The sequence below is a fragment of the Chanodichthys erythropterus genome, chromosome 12, assembly GCF_024489055.1.
Source record: "Chanodichthys erythropterus isolate Z2021 chromosome 12, ASM2448905v1, whole genome shotgun sequence".
Lineage (NCBI taxonomy): Eukaryota > Metazoa > Chordata > Actinopteri > Cypriniformes > Xenocyprididae > Chanodichthys > Chanodichthys erythropterus.
The window spans coordinates 53,845,380-53,864,162 of record NC_090232.1 but is presented as its reverse complement, the minus strand read 5'-3'; the positions used below and the strand labels follow the sequence as shown (position 1 = coordinate 53,864,162).

Sequence of the window (18,783 nt, the reverse complement as noted above, 5' to 3'; positions counted from 1 at the left end):
CATATTCAGTTAAAATACATTTAATTTTTATCAGACTAAACTATAAAATAATTGAATTTCAGTTAGGTGAATGAGTCAAGTTCTGTAAACTTACAGTCTAACTACAACAATGAATTAGAAAAACTTCCAACTTGAACAAATTTAATCATGCGCATGCGCCACAATACTACGTCATGACGGCGCATTACTTCACCAGAGTTTGAAAAATGCACCTTCAGCCATCTTTCTGTGATCGCGATGCGCGAGGCAACTTTGCTGATCAAAGAAGAAAACAAAGGAGCGCACGTTTGGATGACTACAGATGAGACGTTATGTATTACAAATAAAGAAGCAAGTAAGTATCTTGATATATGCTCTCTTTATTTTTATTTTTTCACCGGAACATAGCAGTTCTTATGAGTGTAACTTATTTAGTTTAATCGCAATATGGAGGTGAATTAATCATGTTTCCTGTAATTTATTTATGATTGCATTATAATAATTTCTTATACAATATGAATGTGTGGGCGTGTTCAAAGAATGTGTGGGCGTGTTCAAAGAACACTGAACTCTGACTTTTTAAATCATTTTAAATGACTTTAAGTTAAATTTGCAGAACTAAATTCAAAGATCTGATCTTGTAACATTTAAAGACAATTATATACATTTAATCGCTATTATAACCACCAGTAATGCTTATAATCTATTTTTCTTTTTGCATTTGAAAAGTTAGTTGTTCAATTACTGTTTGTGTTTGTAATATGTAATATTTTTGTGCTTATCTGTTGTTTTATATATTCATTTTGTAGGATCAGTACAGATTTGTTATTGGAGATACAGTGCAAGCTGTGTGGAATCAAAGACCTGTATTGATGAGGTGATGTTCCATGTTTTTCCATTAATTCAGCCACCCTGATCACACACTACAAGCTAAAACACTGCCATCAACTGTCCTTATAGCTTTTAAATGCTTTGAATCTTTTCTGTTTGCAAGTAATAAATTCTCACCTGTGCACTTACAAATCCCCATCTAATCATTATATATTTATATTTATATATAATGATATTATTATATAATTATTTTCAAAGCAAAACCCCTCAATTTGCTTGGGCCTTGGGTTATTTATCTATATTTGTGTAATTGATAAAGTTATGTTTAATTCCTTGTAAAGTATAAAAATGTTTATAAAAATGTTCTCTATTTTGAAAGGCCAGTGTCAGTGAAGATGGTGTGGTCACTGGAATCCTGGTGTTTGTGGGAAATGTGAAGGAGCTTCTCCCAGGATTCTACAACAGTGTTGTCCTGATGACTGAGGTAATTCATCTTGGGTGATGCAGTTGCGGTCAAAAGTTTACTTACACCTTGCAGAATAAACTGCTTCATCAGGGTACTAAATAAAGAAACAAATACAATGCTAATTTGTATGATTTGTTTGTTTTATAATAAAGTTATGATTATGTAAACTTTAGAATTACATAATCATATTTCTACTCTAAATTGTTTTTTGAAAAATAAACATTTAAATTGTAGCTGTCATAAATTATGTATTCAAACATTAAATACATAAATTAATTATAAAAAAAATATTTAAAATAAAATTATAATGAATATGTAACGTGGTGCATATAATTAGCAGAATGCTCCTCTCTATAGCTGACTAATGAGTTTATGCTGAATATGATTTTTCTGAAGTAAATGTGATGTTACATGACATTGTTTACAAGCTGTTTCATTGACGTCTTTCCACGCGCTGAAACACTGATTGAGCGATTAAATGTGACATGTTATGGATCAGTTGTACTGTATCTTGTAACATACCTTCAGATGTTCATTCATATTTATTTCACACTGTAACTGGTATTAAAGTGGAGGAAATTATCAGTACACAGTAAACATCTTGGCCACAGGCTTCAATCACTATCAGCAACTCTTTGCCTTTAGGGAATACCAAATGGGTTTTTATTATTTTCAAACCTACAAAGGTGGATATAAACTTTGGAGTTCTGTATATATATATCTATATCTATTGATTTCATTCGATTGAACCAATTATAATAATGGACTGACTATTACTTCTTTTTTGTTTTTTTTTCCTCCAGGTATTTATTTTTTTACTTTCTTGCCTCTTTGGAACATGTTCATTTATGCATACTGTGCAGAGGTGGTTCGCAAGCTTCATGGACATTTAAGGTTTTCTGCCGATGAAGAGCTTCTGGGACATTGACATAAACAGCACTTTTTCATACAACTTAAAAAAAGGTGGTGACAGACAATTTTGGTTTTCTTGTTTTTGTGCCTTTGGAATTCATTGTTTTTTTTTTTGTTTGTTTTGTTTTTTCTTTTCAAAATTACATTCACTGTAATGCTGGAGTAAGATTTTAGAAGAAACCTTTTTGTCCTGTTTAATGTTTGTGCTAGTAAGGGTTGCAGAGCTTATAAGTAACAAGGTTTACAAAAGGTAACACTTTACAAAAGGTCTCGCTTGTTAACATCAATTAATATATTAGATAACATTATCTAACTATGTGCATTGACTTTTTTTTACAGTATTTATCAATATTTGTTAACATTAGGCAATAAAATTTTTTTTTCCTCAAGTTAATAAAATGTATAGTTATTGTTCATGTTAGTTTACAGTGCATTATCTATTAACATATGCAACTTTTGATTTTAATAATGCATACGTAATATTAACTAGGATTTATAAATGCTTAAAGTATTTTTCATTCATAGTTCATGTTAACTAAAGTAGTTAACTAATAGAAAATTATTGTACAGTGTTACCCAAAGTTTTGAATCTTTTCTTTACATTTTGTTTGTATTAATTCATGGGTGTTATCTTATTTATCATCTTATACAGAATGATTTTATCTGAAAATGTAAAAATGCAGAAAGATTGTGATGGGTAGGTTTAGGTACCTTTGTATGTGATGGAGAAAATGATAGTGCATATAAGCCTCACTGTCCTCCAGACTCTTTCTAAATGAGAGTTAAAGTGTTGTAATTGTTTGTGATTGTGTATAGTGTTTCTTGGGTTTTTCTTGTGCATCAACAAAAAGGTTTTTGTGTATTTGTTTTAGAGATTATTTTGTCAGTAAATGTAGAGGGTTTCAATTTGCATTTGTGTTGATTGTAATATTTTGAAATATACTAAATTGTAACTTCATTATTATATGTACAAAAAATGTAATTACAAATGTATTAAATTATATAATAGTGTACATGTAAATTACATTAAAGTATATTTAAGTTCGCATTAATTGCTTGTCAGTACATTCGGAAGTATACTTTTACCATATTTTGAAGTACCTAAAAAATTGTATTAAAGTCCTACTTAAGTGCTTTAAAAAAATCACTCAGAAATTCAACTTATTGCATTTAATATGAACTTAATCTGTGATATATTTGAAATTAATTACAAATAGAATGCACTTAAGCGGCTGAAAACATTACATTTAATTCACACTTAAGTGTATTGATATCTGATATTAAAATATATTTTAGTTCACATTAATTGCTTGTTAGTACATTGGGCAGTGCACTTCAACTATATTTTAAAGGTACTAGAAGCAATTACGAAGGTTGTCATAAAGTTGTATTAAAGTACCACTTAAGTTGTTCAAAAAAATCACTCAAAAGTTCAACTTATTGCATTTAATATGAACTTAATCTGTGATATATTTGAAATTGATTACAAATAGATTGCACTTAAGCGGATGAAACTTTACATTTAATTCACACTTAAGTGTATTGATATCTGATATTAAAATATATTTTAGTTCACATTAATTGCTTGTTAGTGCATTGGGCAGTGCACTTCAACTATATTTTAAAGGTACTAGAAGCAATTACGAAGGTTGTCATAAAGTTGTATTAAAGTACCACTTAAGTTGTTCAAAAAAATCACTCTTAAGTTCAACTTATTGCATTTAATATGAACTTAATATGTGATATATTTGAAATTAAGTACAGATATAATGCACTTAAGCGATGAAAACATTACATTTAATTCACACTTAAGTGTGTTCTTTTAAAGTATATTATTTCTGCAATAAGTATACTAAAGTGCACTTTTTTTTCACAAGGGTAAAATATATATATCTCATTATAGTCAACGATTGTACGCTGTCAAAGGCAATTTTGTACCCTTTTTGAAGGGTCAATTTTTGTACTGTTAAATAAAGGTACAAAATTGTCACCAAAGGTACAAAACTGGTCTCTTAAGGTACAAATCACAAGGGTACAAATTTGTACCTTTGTACCATTGTACCCCTAAAGGTACAATTTTGTACTTTTTTTTCTGAGAGTGAAGGGTACAAATGTGTACCTTTGAGGGTACAGCCCCAGTGACAAGCCATTGTACCCCTAAAGGTACAATTATGTACTTTATTTTCTGAGAGAGTACAAAATTGTCACCAAAGGTACAAAACTGTTCTCTTAAGGTACAAAACACAAGGGTACAAATTTGTACCTTTGTACCATTGTACCCCTAAAGGTACAATTTTGTACTTTTTTTTCTGAGAGTGTACTGACATATATTTCCTCTCTGTGACTTATACAAAACGTTTTACTTAACAACAACAACAAAAACAACAACAACAGGGCATAGGTCCACATATGTCACAAAAGCCAAGCAGCAAAATATAAAAAAAAAATTAATAATAATTCAGTTAAAGGTATATGGTTATGGAATAATTTACTAACTGAATTAAAGACAATTGACCCTTCACCGGGAGTTTGATTGACAAGCGATCTAACCAATCATAACACCGAATCTGTATTTTGTCCGACAAAGAAGATTAGCAGATTAACCTCGGTGGAGTTAAACTTGAAAAATGGTGTGTATTGACATCTTTCCGCGTTTGAAACAGCATTCCTTCTGATGTTCATTCATGTTTATTTGATGCTATAAATGAACTAGTAGGAAGGGATGATCGTTCATGAGCCGCTTGAGCTGAGGCACTACAGCGATCTCTCACGACACATTAAAGAGCCACAAAACGGTTTTTATTGTTTGAATTTCTTTAAAAATTACACAATTTGAAAGCTAGGACTTTGTTTAATATCATAAGTAACCTGCTCTGTCTTGTCTGTCAATGTGTTGTCAGTGTCCTGTTTGCACCGCAATGTATTTTTCACTGTGTGGTGTGACAGCGCCACGGCTTGTCGGACAAAGTAACAGTAACTAAAGGGGGCGGGTCTTTGCAAAGGGTCAATTAAACAAAATAATATTTGTGACACTTTTTTCTCTTTCTTTCTTTCTTTCTTTCTCTGTATTTCTTTCTTCCTTCCCTTTTTCTTTCTTTCTTTCTTTCTTTCTTTTTTTCAAACATACCTTTAGAAGTTATTTCTCATTTTATTTGAATAAATGCATTTTTAGATCAAATATTAATCTGACAAAAATCATTAAATAGGCTTCCAACCAGAAAGTCAGAAGTAGCCACGAAATGTAAGTGAAAGTGAATGGAAATATAAGCACTGATAATTAAACAGAAGAACCTGTGCCACTAGATTCATTTACACTGAATGTTTTTCATTATTCTTGTGAAAGCTTAAAGAAAAGAAATGAAGTTATGTGTGTTTAATGTTCCTCGGCTAGTTACATGTAAAATATGATCTTAAAATGTATTTTTAAAATAAGGCATGTACATTAATTTGAATTTGATTTATTATGATTTGTCATGAAAAGTTAATGATCACATTCAAAAGTGCAATTTGTGGGGGAATGTGGGTGATATCGTTGAATCTGGTGTGAAGATCAAGTTCAGTAATCCTGTCTTGATATATCCTCTGTCTGGTAACCTCCTCTGTTCCACGTCTCTCTGCCTTCATCGAACCTGGTGTGAAGATCAAGTCAAGTATTACCGTCTTGATATTTACTCTGTCTGGAAACTTCATCTGAAATACTCACCTGTTCACTGCTCTGGTTGTCTCAATAAACATCGTAAACTTTACCTGTGTCTCCGACCTCCTGTGTAATGTAACAGATAGCCTAATAATAATAAATAATATAAAATATGAATAAAAAAATTTACAATCAGTGAATGGATTTAAAAGACTGTTGGATGTGATAAAAATATAGGCTACACAGCATATTCTAATATTTATTGATAAACTTCATTCGAATGCTGCTGTAGGCATCGCACACAACACAATCTTACACAATTCTTAATTAAAAATAAATATTATTATAATCTTATCCATTTCTGATAGTTCCAGGTTGCTATGGTAGCGTGCGTTGTTTACACATGTAACTCGTGGCCATGAGAAATAGATGTTCTCTCAACATAATGAAGTCGTGGCCACGAGAAAAATATATTGTTCTCTCACCATATGATCTCGAGGCCATGACTTTACATCGCGTGGCCATAACATACGGATGTCGTGACCATGACTTATTATCACATCCGGTCGACTTATTATCACATTCCCAAGAATTATCTCGTGGCCACGACATTATCACGTTCCCACGAGTTTATATGTCGTGACCACTACAAAACTAAGTGAACCGAACATGTCCCCTCCCGGTCAACATAGATCATAGCTGGTTTTTATATCTCATCTCCATAAATATATCTACTTTTGCAAGGGCTAGAAATCAAGTTATCCTTTGCTGAAACTTCCTACTCCTCATGGAGAGCGCAGTTCATGGATGCATAGCAACGACAGACGCCACGGGAGTGCTACCCAGCTAACAGAATTGTGTTATAAGAACGTTCTCTAAATATTCAGTGTTGGTTCTGGGAACATTAAAAACGTCCAGTTTTCTTGACGTTCCAGGAACGTTTTTATAAGGTATAATGTTCCTCAAACATTCTTTCAACTTAATTTTGATCTAAAATTCAACATTGTAGGAACGTTGATTTGTAACATTCCAAGAACATGAAAATGTCCAGTTTCCTTAATGTTAGTAGAATGTTATTTAAAGGTTAGTGTGATGTTCCTGAAACATTCTTTCAATCATTCAAACACCTGCTGTGAACAAACACTGAAAGAAAGAGAAATAAGAACACAAACTACAACTTTCTTCAGCCACAGCCTTAGATGAACTGAAGATAAAAGACATTAAATGATGTTTTATTAACAAAATTCGGGAGGAGCAACGTTCAAATAATCTGACTAATCATCACGTCATCTCGGCCAGCTGTCAGCAATCAGTAATCAACATATCTACCCAATCAGCATGAGTGAAAGCATATATATTAGACACGGTCGACTCACCCATATTCCTCGACAGTTTGACAGCATCTGACCCGCCCTAAGTTCCCACCATGTCCGAAATTAATCTCTTTGTGTCCGATGAAGTCTTTCGTCCTCTAGGAATCTTTGCCACAATCCTCTGGCCTTACTAGGAGCAATTACACCGCCGCCGATTCATCTCGGGGGGGCGTCAGCCCAAACAAACGGGTCCCCGCATGCCAAGACGCCGAGGCCGACTCTCGTCACTGCGGTCGAAACATCCGCGATCTCCTTCCGTGTATTTCCTATTCCTGCCCATTCTATCATTCCTGCTATAAAGAAATGGACAACAAGGCAGTCGAGCACCAAGATCGAGTCTCGGGAAATACCGTCTTTCCGTGAAGGAACGGGCCTTGTTCCAGCATCAGGCCGCCGCAGCAGGCCTTCAGCAAGCCAGAGCCGCGCCGCAGCGCAGATTCAATCCCAGCCAGCTCGGACTTTCCTCCCCATCGGCTCAACCCCGTAAAAGCACAGTTAAAATCCTTCTCGTTTTCCGTCCCTGAATTAATTTCCACATTATGACATCTGTATCAAAGCTGATCGGGGGAATTCACGTTTTAAACTGTTTCTGTAAAGTTTGCCGTTCTAATTAACGTGCCGCTTGTGGTTTAAACACTCAATCAGCTGTATATGCTCGTAGCCTATGACGTTAAGATTGCACGCACGGTCGTATAGATTCATTGAAACTCAGAACATATTGTCATCGCTGTCCTGCGATTCATCAACAAATCGCTTAGAAACTTAGTCATAATATGTATTTCTGTTTTGAAGTATAACCACAGCTTCACTATTGGAGACGCAGAGACTGGTAGGACAAATTCTTTTCAAATCGTTATTTTGATGCTTTTAAATAAATCTTACCGTTCCCTTTTCGTCTGTATCTGTTTTATAACGAGCAGAAATCTGTAAGTAACTTAACAAACCATAGACAGATAACCAATGAATAAACTAATTACATTACAGTTTGGAAAGTATGGAATTGAGTAATTTCCAGGTCTGGATGGAAAATATAATAAATATAAATAAACAATATTAAACAAGCAGCATGTCCATGGTTAAATGTTAGTGATTGTTGAAAACAATTAAATAAATTCAAGGTGCACATTTTTATTATGCAAAGCTCTGTCTTTTACAAATGAGTCTCTTTTGAGCTTCACTAAATGAAGGCGCTTGTGACTCAAACCAGTACAGTTAAAGAACAAGGATCATCCAAATCATACTGTACTTCGTTTGATGTTGAATGATCATCAAACAGCAATGATAGTATAAACAGTACTGTCATTTACAGTATCAAACCATTGTGTCAGAGGTGAATATATGCAGGTTTAAAGGATTTCAGGCTGCTTCTGAGAAAATAATATGTAAAAAAGTTTAATAATCTATCTCTTTCGCTGAGCTCAGGTTTCCAATCGCCGCGGATAAACGATGGGTCCAGCCACGTCCATTGAATTTCTGGGATTTAACTCGAATACAGTTAATTTCCAGGCATAAGGAATCAATAGGACATCTATGTTCGCTTCCACCTTCCTAAACAGTCCAAACTGTTCTAAACAGGAATTACTATCTTCGCTCAGCTACTTAAACTTCATGATGCGAGTAATTCCACAAGGCCAGTCTTTCATCTTACATCCTCACTCTTGTATCTTCAATTCATGTGCTAGAAACAAGCGTCAGGCCACAGCAGCAGCAAGCCTGGGTCGTGCCCCAGATTCCCCACTTTCCTCCTCCATCCGCTTGGCCACATACCGCGGCTTTCACAGGCGCCGCACACCATCCAACAATGCCTGCCCCTCTTGGTGAATGCCTTCCCTCCTAACGTGAGGATGCCTCTACTAGCGGAGCAAGCTCAGCCGTCTCAGCCATTTCATGCCACCATCTCTCACCCTACCTCTCTTTTGTCTTTGGTCTACAGTGTCAGCTACGGACCTTAGCGTGAGGCTGCCTTCGCTATCGCCGCAGGCCTAGACGTCCTATTTTCCCCAGCTTCCCTCTTTTTCTAACCACCCTGTTCCTTCCCAGGCTCCAGCGGCCAACCCGAGCAAGAGGCTGCCTCTGCTAACGGTGCAGGCCCGGACACCCCAATTTCCCTTTCTCAGTTTCCCTCTTTTCTAACCTCCTCATCCCTCCCCTGGCTCCAGGGGCCGACCCGAGCGTGAGGCTGCCTCCGCTAACGGCACAGGCCTAGACGTCCTACTTTCCATTCCTTCCTTTTCTAACCACCCTGTTCCTTCCCAGGCTCTAGGGGCAAACCCGAGCGTGAAGCTGCCTCCGCTAACGGTGTAGGCCCAGATGCCGCAATTTCCCTTTCTCAGTTTCCCTCTTTTCTAACCTCCTCATCCCTCCCCTGGCTCCAGGGGCCGACCGAGCGTGAGGCTGCCTCCGCTAACGGCCTCGGTCCCGGCCTTTCTTCCTCCTTGCCCTGTCCCACAAGCAAACGCAGTTCACCCTGTCTACTACACTGATGCCCATCCCACCAAATGCTACAGCCCTGGAACCAAACCATGTTGCCAACAACATCAGATCCTCTTAGAAATTCAAGCTGTTGTCACCAGAGGTGGACCCATTCTCAACCCCGGTACCTTATTCTGAGCTGATATTTCCATAAACCACCCGCAAAAAACTCTCCTTGACACCTCTCTCAACTTCATTCTTCAAGCTGCCTCCCCTAGAACCCTACAATCCATTCTGCATAGGAGCAGCAACTACAGCCACCCAAAAAGGCCACTCCCAGCATCAGATTCAAACATTTGGTCACTGGAAGCTTAAGAACTACATCCGATCTAATCGCTTCCATATTAAAGAAGCCCAACGAACACCTATCGGTTAGTTTCAGCTCCAGCTCGTTCTCTCACACATACCTGCAAGCCACCATATCCAACTCAACCAATACCATCATTCCAATATAACGAAAATTTTCTATCATTGCCGCAGCAGTGATGTCACCTTGGCCCCCTGCAGGAGCTCAGTTATTCTGGCTTTTCTCTCCACTGCAGCAGCAGTGATGTCGCCTCGGCTCCCGCAGGAGCTCAGTTATTCTGGCTTTTCTCTCCACTGCAACAGCAGTGATGTCGCCTCGGCTCCCGCAGGAGCTCAGTTCCTCTGGCTGTTCTCTCCACTGCCGCAGCAGTGATGTCGCCTCGGCTCCCGCAGGAGCTCCGTTCCTCTGGCTGTTCTCTCCACTGCCGCAGCAGTGATGTCGCCTCGGCTCCCGCAGGAGCTCCGTTCCTCTGGCTGTTCTCTCCACTGCCGCAGCAGTGTCGTCACCTCGGCTCCCGCAGGAGCTCAGTTCTTCAGGCCAATTTCTCCACTGCCGCAGCAGTGATGTCGCCTCGGCTCCCGCAGGAGCTCAGTTCTTCTGGCTATTTCCTCCACTGCCGCAGCAGTGATGTCGCCTCGGCTCCCACAGGAGCTCAGTTATTCTGGCTTTTCTCTCCACTGCCGCAGCAGTGATGTCGCCTCGGCTCCCGCAGGAGCTCAGTTCTTCAAGCCAATTCCTCCACTGCCGCAGCAGTGTTGTCGCCTCGGCTCCCGCAGGAGCTCAGGTCTTCTGGCTATTTCTCCACTGCCGCAGCAGTGATGTCGCCTCGGCTCCCGCAGGAGCTCAGTTCTGGCTAATTCCTCCACTGCCGCAGCAGTGATGTCGCCTCGGCTCCCACAGGAGCTCAGTTCTTCAAGCCAATTTCTCCACTGCCGCAGCAGTGTCATCATCTCAGCTCCCGCAGGAGCTCAGTTCTTCTGGCTATTTCCTCCACTGCCACAGCAGTGATGTCGCCTCGGCTCCCGCAGGAGCTCAACGCTGTCCAATGTCTTCATCCATATGACGATAACTCTACCGGTCCTTTACTAACCCTCCTAGCAGCACATTCAGCCTAAGCAAGGCAATTTTGGGGGTCATCAGTAATGTTCCGGCTGCTGTCCTGCATTGGTTTGCAATTTTTGGGGGGAGTAATCTGGGTTCGGGTCAAAATACCGAGCTCGGAGCCCTCTCCTCAGACAGCACGCCAAATACGCATACTACTACGCATACTATTTTCTATCTGATTATTTGTAAGTGTGAACTCGTGAAATGATGTTTTATTAACAAAATTCGGGAGGAGCAACGTTCAAATAATCTGACTAATCATCACGTCATCTCGGCCAGCTGTCAGCAATCAGTAATCAACATATCTACCCAATCAGCATGAGTGAAAGCATATATATTAGACACGGTCGACTCACCCATATTCCTCGACAGTTTGACAGCATCCCTCCACCACCCCGTCTCCTCACACCTGCACTGGTTACTTTCCAGAATACTAACCAGAATGGGGGGAGTAATCTGGGTTCGGGCCAAAATACCGAGCTCGGAGCCCTCTCCTCGGACAGCACGCCAAATACGCATACTACTACGCATACTATTTTCTATCTGATTATTTGTAAGTGTGAACTCGTGAAATCTCTGAAGATCTGATTCAACAACTCCACAAACAGCATTACCAGCTTCACTTATTACTAACCAGACTGACTTTATTTCTGTCACACGTCTACAGAAGCTCTTACTGAGAATTAACAGAGGTTTAGATGTTCTTGTGTTTCTGCTTGTCTCTTTTTCTGTTCTCTTCTTTATTTCAATGATTCTGCTTGTTAACAGCTTATTACGGCTGAGATCACTCTATACTTACAGTTTTTTACAATCGTTAGGACACATTTCTCAATACTTAGGCCACTTTTTCAAAACTCTTCACACAGTTCTCCAAACCAACTTTCATCTTGGCACAGCAGTTAATTTCACATTCAAAATGCACTAAATCTACCAAAACACTTCATTTATGTCTCAAATCAACTCATTCTTCCAGAACACTAGCAAAGGTTTTCACCAGCAAACACACCTTGTCAGTCATAAAATACTGACCTAAAAACACTAACATCAGGTATCATTGTACAATGTTTTCTTTTGTAAAATTTCTTAACAAAACAAGAATAACACTACAGTTTGTTACATGAACCTTGTTTACATAACAGTACAAAATGATTCTGAAGTTTTCCTCTTTGAATGGATGATAATGAAATTGAAAAACGAATGCTTGTGTAGGTGTTCAGTTTCATCTAATTGCTTTGATAGTATTTGATTTTTTAGATTCAGCATATTTCATTACAATATTACTGTAGAAATGTAGCAAATTGCTGTCTTATTCAGTTTTGTATTATTTTATTGTTTTGAACATAAGTTTAACAGTTTTGAAAACAGTATGTAAGCATGTGCAAATTGGCCTGTACGTACAAAGAGTTTGGGCAGTTGTTGTGTCTGAGTGAGAAAAGAATTGATGAAATTTGAGAGATGTAGTCATTGAATGCATTTTGTGCCAAAGCAATGATAATTGATCCTCAGTTTAGCCCACATAGACTTCTGTTGTGCTCACTGTGTGAAGAGTTTTCCAAAAGTGACCTAAGTATTGAGAAATGTGTCCTAGCGTCTGTAAAAAACTGTAATATACAAAGATTTTGTGGCTCAGATAAGGTCCAGTTTAGGTTTATTTCTTTGCTCTTGGCTGACATATGGCATTGCTGTGGCCTGCTTATGGCTCAGATCTGGCAAACAGAAGCGGCCAACACAAGGACCGTAATTCATTGCAGCATGTGGGCCAGAGGATCATGCCACATGTGCCAGATCTGGGCCGGATCTGTGCTGACACAATGTTTCTATCTGGGTAATGATTGCAGTAATACATTTGACAATAGGTATATATTGTAGTTTGCAGATGACACTGTCATTGTGAGCCTACTAGCAAATGAGGAGACATCTCATGCACCTGTGGTGGACGATTTTGTTTCTTGGTGTGTGAATTGTGGTCTAAATTTAAATATAGCTAAGACCAAAGACATGATTATAGACTTTGGAAAGTCTGCCATTTTTGTTTTTCCTACTGTAATTCAGGGTAGTGATCTTGAGCTTGAGTATAGATATCTGGGTACTGTGATTGACAATAAATTAAACTTTGATGCTAATTTTGATGACATTTGTAAAAAGGTCCAACAACATTTGTTTTGGAACAACAAAGTTTTTTTTGTCAGGCTTTTCTTTTTTTTTTTTAAATTGTATGATATCACTGAATTATTGATTGTGGTTTCGAGTATTGATATATGTGCTCTTTCCAAGAAACCCAAAAACACACCACAATCTCAGTTTAGAAGTCAAGGGTCAAGAGCTCAACTAAAGCAAATCCATAATGGTGACTTCAATCTTTATTACGTTCAATAAAACATCAACACCTAAACCTCTGTTAATTCTCATGAAAAAGTTTTGTATGAAAGAAATAAAGTCATACTGGTTTGTAATAAGTGAAGATGCAGAGATCTAGAGATCTGTTAGTGTTTAATGCTCTGTTTCTGTTGTCTGAGTTTTGTGGGTCATGATTGTGCTGAAGAGTAGAGCCTGTGCTGAAGTCAGTGATGATCCAGAAACACTGATGTTCTGCTGCATGTTGCTTTATTTAAAGACAGTAACTGTGTAACTGCTGATGGAGTGATAGTTATATCAGCTCATGTGTGTGCAGTTATGAGCAAGTTGTTAACTGCAAGAGATTTACCTTTACATAGAATATTTATAACAATTCTGGAAATGCCTGTAAAGTAACTTGTGTGTGTGTGTGTGTAAAGCTTGTAAGGGAAATGTGGATAGGATTTAAGACATTGTACCTTAATTTTACAGTTTTTGTTTGTACAGTTTCTGCCAATCCACTGACCATTTCTTTTTTAACGATCATTGACGATTATTTTGTTTTATTATTATTTTTGTTGTATTCTTGAGCTGGAATCTGAAGGATCTGGAGAGATTCTGCATGAAGGAATGGTCTATGATCTCTTGTCAGGTGTTCTCCAAACTCATCAGGCATTATAGGAGAAGACTCAGAGCTGTTATCTTGGCAAAAGGAGGTTGCAAAAAGTATTGAATAAAAGGGTGCCAATAACTGTGGCCAACGTGTTTTGGAGGAAAACATTTATTTCATAATGTGATTTTCCCCCCACTTTCAATTATTTTTCTTCATTGAAATGTTAGATTTTTTAATTAAAGATCAAACGGATAAACAAGGCAGATTTATTTTTACAGTCATCTTTGATCATATTTATCAAGGGTGCCAATAATTCTGACCACCACTGTATATGCTACAAATTAAAAAAAAAAAAAAAAGAAAGAAAAAAAAAAAGAAAAAGGTTATTGTTGTCACAAGCCTGTGAGTGACACACCTTAAAAGGCTTCTGTTATTAGTTAAACAGGGAGGGATTACTAGGCTAAAGTAATGCAGTGGGTTGAGTCGCTGGAACTATAAAAGTAGGAAGGACATAAGGTAAAGCTTAAACTAGAGAGAAAGAAGATACGTTGAAATAATCTTGATTGTCATCCAAGTTTTCAAAAAATGGAAATCAAAAGTAAAAGAAAAACTGAAGAATTATACACTGAGCCCGACGCCAAAAAAATTAAAGGTAATTTTAATTATTATTATTATTATTATGGAGCTTGTAAATAAGCATTGACAAAATCAAAACTTATTGAGACGCAAAAATAACAACATAGAACAGCTGGTTATGTTTGTATGAACTGAGTATTCATATACAGCATTGATTCATATTTTTAAAATCTGTTCTATAGAATCCAAACCAAAGTTTCTCACACTTGTGAAAATTTGTAGGTTACTGGATTTGCTAAAATTCACTTTCACTCAAATACCTGTTGATTATTTATTTTTCACCTCAAAATTATTTAATTAATTTCAGATTTGTCTAAGCCAAAGTCTAATATAAAAAGTGTCATTCTATGTTTGGTTTTGGTAAAATTTACTCTCAATAATTCCTTGAAAATATAAAAGATTGATTAATTTCATTCATGAATTAGGCATACTAGTATCCAGTTGCTGCAGAGGATTTAAAATTGTTAATTTCTGTCAGGAGCATATACAAAAAGGTGTTCAAATACAAGACAGGTGTTCAAACAAGAAATAGCCCCCCATCTTGCTTTTCTGTATGTTTCAAAAGTGTTCAGTAGCCTACATGCCACATTAACAATTTTATTGCAAAATTGTACATATTTTTTGTTTATGTTTGCATTGCAATTCTTGTGGAAATTTATCATCTAACTCCAGTTAACGAAAATGTATTTCCCCATCCTTCAAACACAGAGGCCGAGAGACCCTTGGGAATTGGAAAGGTAAGCATATTTCCTATGAATTTGAATTCAAACTATCGACATATGAGGGAAATATTTCATTTTTTTTATTATTATTATATTTTTGAGAGAAGAACTAAGCACTAAACATGGTTAAGTCATGTATCTGACAAATTAGTTGGCAAAAAAAAAAATAAAAAATAAAAATAAAAAAAGTTAAATTGCGCATGAGCATGAATCACGCAACAGCCTATCCGCTTCTGATCCACTGCAAGAAGAGAATACTGTCTATCTTGACTGCGCTTATTTCTTATTTTATTGTCTGACTGCAGCCGGCTTTTCTCGCCTAATTTCAAGCATGACACATCTCAAACGAGCCTACTTTCTGCTTCCTGTAGTGGCGCTCGCGCGGTGTTTTCGTACTTTAACGCAGAAGAAGATCATTGTATTATAGAAATATTTAGCGGCCGAGAGTAAGTAGACTAGTGATGAAAACTACTCAACTTTTTATAATATTTCACTGTTTTGAATCGAAAATATGATATCATGATTCATGTAAGGCCTATCCTAATTAATAAATGAATGTGAAGAGACAATAAACGTTTGCGTTTTCAAATAAGAGTGAAAGTGTGCACATTTGAAAATATTTTTTTTTTCTAATAGTTTAAATTGATTACTTCATAACTACAGTTAGAACTTATTTTGCCATTCTTATTTAGCCTACTTATTCCCTTAAATCGTATTTAATCCTGTAATAACTTGAGAGAGACAGATCTGGTCAAGATGAGGAAATTTACTCAGGAGGAACCAACAGCAAACAATACACGTGAATATCACAGGATCACAGGTGGATTTTGTCTACAACTAACATCTTTTTTTGCTGCATTTAAGCCAAGTCAAACGGCATTAGATTGCCCCCTACAGGTCAATACACCACAGTTTAGTCTATAAAATCTCCTTCCTCCCCACACAGCAAAATCCCCTGTGTTAAATTAACACCCAAAGTGAACATATGAGTCCATCTTGCCGGGTGTTAAAAAGTAACACTGAAGCAGTGTTAAAGTTAATGAGATAATTGATTGATGATTGAGTGATGATTGACAATTAGTGGAGACACCTGATGATAATAAGCAGAATCACTGAAGAAACAACAAGAGAAAAAGAGAGAGACACAACAACTACAACTGACTTCCAGCCATTAAACATTATTACACTTATTATTAACCAGTTTGATTTGATTTCTGTCATACATCAACAAAAGTTCTTATTGAGAATTAACAGATGTTTAGATGTTAATGTTTGAATGAAAGTTTAGTTTGAAGTCACCATGATGGTGAAAAGCATTTCCTTTAGTTGGGCTCTTGACTCTATTTATTAACATTAATTTATATCTGGCTGCTCCAACTTTGTGTTTGTAGAGCACATTTGTTATGGCCAGAGAAATTATGATCTGGTCACAATATAATTTGATGTTGATATAATCATCATGTGATGGCCTGATGTCGTTTAGAGTCTAAATCTCTGACTGTGTGTTTGATGTGTAGCTTTAGTATTAATGATTGTAGTCCTGTGATTTTACAGCTTGAGATCCAACAGCAGTATGACTTTTTTTTCTTTTTTAAGAATAATAGATTATGCACTGAACCTTCAGTGTTTAAACACACACAGACATCAAGAGTCAGCATCTGATTCTCAAGAACGGTGACGATAAATAAATACAAAATACTGACAAACAGATCAACTCTGAACATCACAAAACAAGCTACTGTCACAACAAAACAACAGAAAAATAAAAGCAAACATGAACAATCTACAAAAATTACAGGACAATTCAGCTGCATAATTTATTCATGCAGCAATGCATGATGGGAGCCATGGATGAGTTTTGATTGGTGGCTCCCATCATGCATTGCTGCATGAAGCACTTTGTTTGATTGTCACCATTGTTGAGGGTCATATGCTGATTCTTGATGTCTGTGTGTGTTTCAAATAAACCCTTCAGATTATAAAAGCTTTGCTGGATCTCAAGTGGTAACAGAGTACTATAAAAAAATAATATAGATTAATTATAATAATATATATTATTTATTTAAAGTAAACCTCTGTTACTGCTTGAGATCCAGCAAAGTTTTTATAATCTGAAGGTATATATATATATATATATATATAAAATATATATGACTGGTTAACAATACTGAATGTCACCAATGAATCAGAAAATGCAAGTATGTGCATGAATAGGTTAAATAAAGATATATTTGCTGGAAATTTTAAAGAAGAAGATAGTATGGACGCACATGAATTATTAAAGATCTATTTGCTCAAAATTATGCAGAAAATGTGAGTATGGATATGTATGAATTAACGATCTTTTTGCTGAAATGTGGCTTTCGTAGGGCAGTTTATATCACGGCCTTATGTCCGCTTTAAAGCATTCTCTGTGTCGGTCGAGAAACCGCGATATGAATAGCTGTGTATATTGTTCTTTTTGCCAAGTTAGAAAAAAAGGCTGATACAGTAAAAAGTGCTCAAAATGTGGCTTTCGTTAGGGCAGTGCGTCATATTTCAAGGACTTATGTCCGTTTTAATGTATTTAACTCTGTGGCATCCAAGAATCGCGCTGGGAAATGGGCTCAGTGTGCATTGTCATAATGTCACGTTTAATGGTTCATGAAAAAACATTTGTACAGTAAAAATGATAAAACTTTGTATTTCGTTATATATATTGTCCCATATAAAAACACTGGAAATGTAAAATGTTGGCTTACCCTCATTTTAACCCTCATTTTATTTTTTGGTTAATTTGGGAACATTTTATTTATAAAACTTTTTTTTTTTTTAAATGTTAAAATGTGACAGTACACCCCCTCCTGGAAGGCATGGCCTTGTGTTGTAACAGAAAGGATGAAGGAAGGAGACTAGTGGCTCTGGGGGAGGATGAGGAGAAGGTGAAGGGATAGTGAGAACAGGCAGACTGGAGGAGGCAATGATCCGGTAGGGTGATGGATAACAGGACAGACCAGGGAGATGAGGATGGTGGATGAATCCAGGGGATGGCCTTGAACAGGGGCATGCGGATGGAGACCCAGGCCACTGCCAGGAATGCGCACCATGGCGGCGTCTTTGGAGGGAGGAGCCATGGTGTGAAGATGTACATTGTCACCTTGGGGACGACTGGAGGCGACGGAGGATGAGCCCACCATGCAGTTGGAGAACCGATGAGGTGGAGAGTCAACGAAGACCTAGGCATCCGTGACGAAGCCGCAGCAACAACCCCCAGAGGTGGAAGCTAAGATCCCAATGGCAGAAGAGGAGCGGGAGTGACTGGAGGCGGAGCCTGAGGGAGGATGGGCTTTCCGGAGCTGAAGGCGTGGAGGGCCGGACAGCAGCGAATGGCCCATAAGTCCGCAGCGGGGGGATTGCA

General features: G+C 37.3%; 1 long non-coding RNA gene across 1 annotated transcript; it reads left to right on the top strand.

Moving 5' to 3' along the window:
• The first annotated feature begins 233 nt into the window (after positions 1-233).
• On the top strand, positions 234-1,253 carry LOC137031479 (uncharacterized). Its single transcript, XR_010896561.1, has 3 exons — positions 234-334; positions 789-856; positions 1,190-1,253. It is a non-coding gene; the product is annotated as an uncharacterized lncRNA (long non-coding RNA).
• Positions 1,254-18,783: the final 17,530 nt, after the last annotated feature.